This window comes from Littorina saxatilis, unplaced genomic scaffold (assembly GCF_037325665.1).
Source record: "Littorina saxatilis isolate snail1 unplaced genomic scaffold, US_GU_Lsax_2.0 scaffold_144, whole genome shotgun sequence".
Classification (NCBI taxonomy): Eukaryota; Metazoa; Mollusca; class Gastropoda; order Littorinimorpha; family Littorinidae; genus Littorina; species Littorina saxatilis.
In genome coordinates, this window is record NW_027127561.1 from 258,842 (window position 1) to 265,446 (window position 6,605).

Below are 6,605 nucleotides of genomic sequence, written 5' to 3' on the forward strand. Positions count from 1 at the left end.
CTCCATTTTAAGACCTTGTTTTCTCAGACTTTCTGTTCATAACCTCTGTAAATTTTAAATTTTACCTCCATTTTAAGACCCACTCCTTTTTAAGACCTGATTTTCTCAGATTTTTGGAGGTCTTAAAAGGGGGGTTCCACTGTAGCTGTAAGAAATAATTTTGTTTAAAACACTTATGCCTTTTGGGGAAAATAAATTAATAAGAAAAGACATCACCACACTAAGAAGTCAGGGTGCTGACTTTTGCTATGTGACCAAGTGGAAGGATTTTCTTATCCCATGCAAAAAGCCTGATAAGGTCTGACACAGTGAGGCGAAGTGTTTTAATGAGGCAGAGCAGGCCTTTAAAAAATAAGTTCACCACATCCAAGGGAAAGACACAATCTTGGCAAACTGTATTACAAAAGCAACATTTCAGCACAACATAAGAATGAATTGAACCATCCAGGATGCACCAGAACGACCCAAAAACAGAATCAATGAAATTTTAAACAAGATAAAGTACTGACTAGGATTCAAAGGAAGAAACATTCATGGGTTAACACATTTCATGTGCATAATGCAGTTAAAAGATCTAAATTCTAATATTGCAAACAAAGTCTATACATGAACACGCATTGACCGAAACATACACACACATCTCCCAAAGCTAAGCCTGTGTGTAAAATACTGCCTGTGAACAGCTTAACTTAAAACACTCAAACAACATAAAAGGTAATACCACTTTATGTAGTAAAAACAAACAAACCGCTGTTTGCTGTAAGAAAATATCTGCATACCAAACACTACCTGTATTTAGTTGAATTGACAACTTACATTTATAAGTCAAAATGTACCCTTGATCCACATCGCACCACGCATTATTTGTGTAGACTGTTATTGTTAATGTGTTACATGTTCATTTCACCACTAAGGCAACAGAAAACCTCTGTAAGTGTCAGCATCTTCAGATGGACTATATTAATGCAGTTCTGGTAGCTCCGTCAGCACAGAATGGACTGAATCTGATCATCATCCTCAGCAAAGCCAGGCACTACTCTGCAAGCTGCCTGCACGTCATATCTCGGCACCTCACTTCCCGGAAAATAAAAAAAAATGTATTACTGACCACATCCAGACTTTGCTGTGCACTGATGGGGATATGTTTTGGGTATCGAGAAGAGGGTGTGTGTTGGGGGTGGGGGTGCGGGAAGGTAGGCAGGAGGTAATACTTGTTCTTCACAAGATCAGTGGGATGGAGAATGGTGGGGGTGATGCTGACAGTGACAACTATGAACTAAACTGTAAACCTTATTCTGTAATATTACAGGTGCCATCATTCCTTCCTGTGAAAACCATTTATTTCATGGATATATATATACTTTCATCATTAAAATTGAAAAGATAATTTTTCATCATTAAAATTAAAAAGACTTCCTCACAAGAACCTTTCTAACAACATGATATCTTGTTATGCTGCTGATGTGAGCAGCTTTTCTGGAATGTGATGGAAAGTTACTATTTTTTTAAATTCAGCATGAGCCCTCATCCCACACACATTCTATATTTAGCGTTGACTGACACCTTACAGTTTTGTTGAGAAATGTGATGGGATTTCATTCAGAAAATTCTAAGTCTGCGTAGGGGCAGTCAGGGTGTTGAATGTAGAAGTAGGTATCCAAGTACACAGGCGGTATTACAATTTACATTTTAACTCTTATTCCATGTACAAAAAAAAATAATAAAAAAAACCTGGCCAGATCTGTGATTGTGAGCCAAGGAAAGGACTGACTGTATTTACAATAATTCCAGTAATGAGTAACTCTTTCATTCTAGCTATTTCATGTTTTACTTTCTTGAATCACAATAGTTCAATGTTCATACAAACAAGTATAATGCACTTTATGAGTATAGGGTTGCAACAAACTTTAAAATGGGAAGGAGAGAGAAAATAAAGATATGTGTACCATTATGTATATATAAAAATATATATATATTTATATATATATTTATATATAAAGTACATCATACCAATTACCATGCACAGTATTACTATGCATCTTCAAATACATGTATGAATAATGTCATCTACAAAGTACTTGTTATTCAATTTACAAAGAACAAAAGACTGCTGAATGATCTACATCAGTACATGTTTATAGCTTCAGACTACCATCACCAATACCTAATGTTACATATATTTTACCATACAGATTTGACAAGCATTAAGCTGTAAGTGGTAAAGAAATGTGTAACTTACTCTTCAGGAGTAGTCTGTTATGTAAAGCACCACGCCAAGTCATCCTGATATCTCTCCAGTACATGTATAATAATAATAATTGTCAGTAAGTACTGGTGTCACATGACTGATGTGAACCAGTTGATTGGCTAATGGCGATGCGCTAAAACTGAGCGTATTCTTCCGCCCTTTGCCTAAGCGAGACTGTGCTCTCATCCTCAGAATTAATTAATGACATGTAGCTTATATTCTCCACAATACCAAATGACCATAAATTCCCTGCTTCTCAATTAAAGCAGAAGTGTTTTTTTCTGACAGATTGTATGTGCCTGTGCCAGTGCCAGTGATCTAAAAATAGAAGCCGCTGTGTTTCATCTAATTTTCGCCGACTTGCATAGATTCTTCTCATATGCCGTGTTAGTGGCATGTAGCTTATCATCCACATTACCAAATGATGAGTTAGTATACAATTCCCAGCGGCTTACAGAAAACACAAGTGTTATTCCGATAACGTACCAGCTAGACCAGTTTGGAGGACTGACTCGATCGACTCTGTAGCAGACTACACAGAAATACGACTACATCAGTTCAGTAAATGAATGGTTTCCGAATTATTATTTCAAGGCAAGAACAATCGTAATCGAAAACGTGTAAGGTTCAGAACGTTCTTACCAAGACTTATTACCAGCGTGCAGACTCAGTGCAGACTGCAGTGGTTCGATTGCCCAGGTACCCTAGCAGACGACATTAACCCCGCTCAGCAAATTAACATGTTGGGCAAATGTGAACGAAAAAAACGATGGGGATATAATACGTGTAGGGTTCAGAGCATTCTTACCGTCCATATTTAGTAGGCAATGGCTATTTTGCCGGTACCGGCAACGTAGCCTGTAGGCTCAATTTCTCTTGGAAATCAAAGTTGTTTTCTGCAGCTAAAGAAGCCAATTGTTGTCCGAGGTGGAGTTAATAATAAAACTCAATATTGCTATTTCATATGTTACGTGTATTTCCATTGGTCAATTGGGCAAAACTGAGCTCAGTGCAAAAGTGATATCGACGACATTTCCGTCGATATCAGTTTTGATATCGACGACCTCTTTATTGCTTCCCCACTTCAAAACCAAAAACACCTAAATCTAAAAACAAACAAATATATATGAAAATGTAATTATTCCAGAATTTAGTTGAGCAAGTGACTAAAGACTTTTTGATAGGAAAGACATTTTAAAATACTGAAAAGTACAAGAAAAGAGTGAACAAAAAGAAATAATAATCAGAGGGAGGGATATGGAATAGCCAAAACTGAGACAAATACTTTTGTAATTTCTTTACAGTAAATACAAAATGTCCAGAGAATTAGCAATATATCTAACATTGACTGACTGTGTGATGATATCTTCTGCTATTGGTCTGTTTCGACAGTGATATCAAAATCTCGACCTCCGGTCTCGATTTTGATATCACTGTCTCAACAGACCATAGCAGAAGATATCATCACACAGTCCGTCAATATTGGGTACTATAAAAGTTAAAATTTGTCAATCAGTGAACACTTCTCTCCCCCAAAGAAATTCCCATCAGAAACTGTCATTTATTGGTGAGTATTTAATCACAGGTGGTAACTTTCACTTTCACAGCTTCAGAGAGAGAGAGAGAGAGAGAGAGAGAGAGAGAGAGAGAGAGAGAGAGAGAGAGAGAGAGAGAGAGAGAGAGAGAGAGAGAGAGTGAGAGAGAGGAGAGAGAGGAGAGAGAGAGAGAGAGAGAGAGAGAGCCTCTACCGGCAAAATAGCCTCTACCGTAACATATCGTTATTTTGCCGGTACCTGTAGGCTACGTTGCCGGTACCGGCAAAATAGCCATTTCGTATTTAGTATCAGACTCCCCGATGAGTGAAGATACAACACGAGAAATATGCCACATTTGTTTTGAAAATGTGCGAAACGTCGAGTCATTCGAGTCAATTCAAGGGGAGTCACTCCGCACAGTCAATCCGTCGAAGCTCGACTGGAGGTTTCGAATCGCAAATCCTTTCTCCGAGTTCAAATGAGGTCTCTCTGAAAGATCATCACTGTTCAGATTAACGCTACACTGGAATTTACCAACAGAAATTAAAATGCGTGTGACGAAAGCACGACACACTTGAGACACCCCACACAAAAGTAGATCTTTACTGTACACGACCTGACCACACAGTTATGCCTATTCAAATGCGCGTTGCAAAATGTGCGTTTGGAATCTTCTTTTTTCTATGGCGGTACTGACAATATCGTTATTGAAACAATCCCAGTGCACTAAGGGATTTATAGAGCAAATCTCGAAAATAATTATTGAACTCAGCGCTATGCGCTTCGTTCAATAATGAATTTTCTCGATTTGCTCTATAAATCCCTTAGTGCACTGGGATGTCTCAATAACTTAAATAATAATAGTGGCAAGCTTATATAGCGCGAACCATGGGGTTAACCCACGCTCTCCGCGCTAATATATCCATGTTTAAAGGTAAACTGTTGGAACTGGAAGACAGGAGCTGTATGAATGATGCACATCATCTCTGGTTTCTCGGGAGGCCTGAAAAAAAACATAACAATATTATCATAACTATTAACATGTCTTGAAAATGAAATAAGTACTATTTCAACTTCACTATCAGACGATTCAGAGCCAAATCACTCACTAATTCAGTAATTGTTTTGTTTATTCTTTTACAACCATAGTTCATACACTGATACAGCAGCATTTGATTATGTGCATACAGATTAAAGATCAAGCATTTTCTAAACTTGAGTAAAAAAAGAACAGAACAAGCACACACTCTGTGACTCACACTCACAGTCACATCCAGTTACTCAGTAACACACACATAGGCCTACACAACAGATAAATCTTGCTCAGTTCTATAAAGGCCACGTTTGCTATGGTCATGTCTTGGATTTTAAAAACAATAACTTACCTGCTTGTTGATCCAAACCGATGATTGAAAATCAGTGAGAGTAGTGTAGAACAGTGCGATTCATCACCAGCCTCCCCATTCAAGGCAGACCGTGTCCAAAATCAGCTGTATCATTCACATCCCGATTGAATTCTTTCAAAAGGGCAGTCGGTGTTTCAACTTCTTTGTCGGTATATTTCTCTGGTGGACGTGTTCAACTGCCAAATATTAGATTGTTTTCAATAATATATCAGTCACGACGGCCGCCATGTTTTTCGTCATCAATACTATTCATGTACTCCACTAAGGAAGAGCGTTTTATTGTGTCTTAAAACCGACTTCTCGGGAAAGTGATCAATCGAATTTTATGGTCCACAAAAACTTGCTTCATATTTTATTTAAGGACTACTTTTATTTGCCTTTATTTTTATGGCGCACATTTTGTGCCCCACATTTTGTTTTGGCCTTCATTTTGTGGTCCACAAACTGGAAATGTGCCCCACAAATTTGTGGGCTTATTTTTGTGGTCCACAAACTGGAAATGTGCCCCACAAATTTGTGGGCTTATTTGTTGGATTAATGACATCGAATGCCAAGGATACCCAGCACAGGCTGTTTCATCCATTTTTCGAGCATGTCCAACTGTTTTGCTTTACACTGCAGTAAGTTCATGGTTATATGAAGGTATCCAAGAGCTCAGCAAACGTGTATTTCATCCTGATGGAGTAAAATCCGTCCAAACGGCATTCAACACGCAGTTTCAAGGAGCGGCCATGATACAGTTTTAGACAGAATTGACAATACCAGTATTAACATATATATGTACATCATTAATATATGGGTTGATCAACGCAAGCACGATCGGACAAATTAACTCAGAGAGATATTTCACGTACATTAAATGACTGGTTAAATCTAAAGAAAGTTATTCAGTAAAATGTTAGTTTCTTTTCACACTCCAACACAAAAATTAACCTAGAACTGGGATCCGAGTTAGCCAAACCGGTTTTGCCAACCGTAACCTGGAACTGTGACCTTGGACCGACTCAGAACCTAAATCAAAACTGTCTTTGATTCAATGAAAACTTTCATTGTGTGTGCTTTCTTTACTATCTTGAAACTAAAATGCATTCAAAAGCAAATCGAACATTTCATTTCTTCAACGACGTGGCTTTAGCATGGGGTTGTGAAAAGGAACACACCTTGCTGGCTCACCTATATTACACACCACAGACAACTACAGTGCTTTGTTGTGTTCAACGTTGTCTTTGGTGTACGCATGGGATATACAGGTCACATTTGTGATTTTGTATATGGCTTGTATTTCAGTCAAGACCCAGTGGGAATATCATCCGGATCCAATTGCCAGAGGCTCGTGGATCTCTATGATATTCATCCGCTGGGTCTTGACTGAAATACAAGTCACATAAAAAAACCACTCGTGTTGTAACCTATACA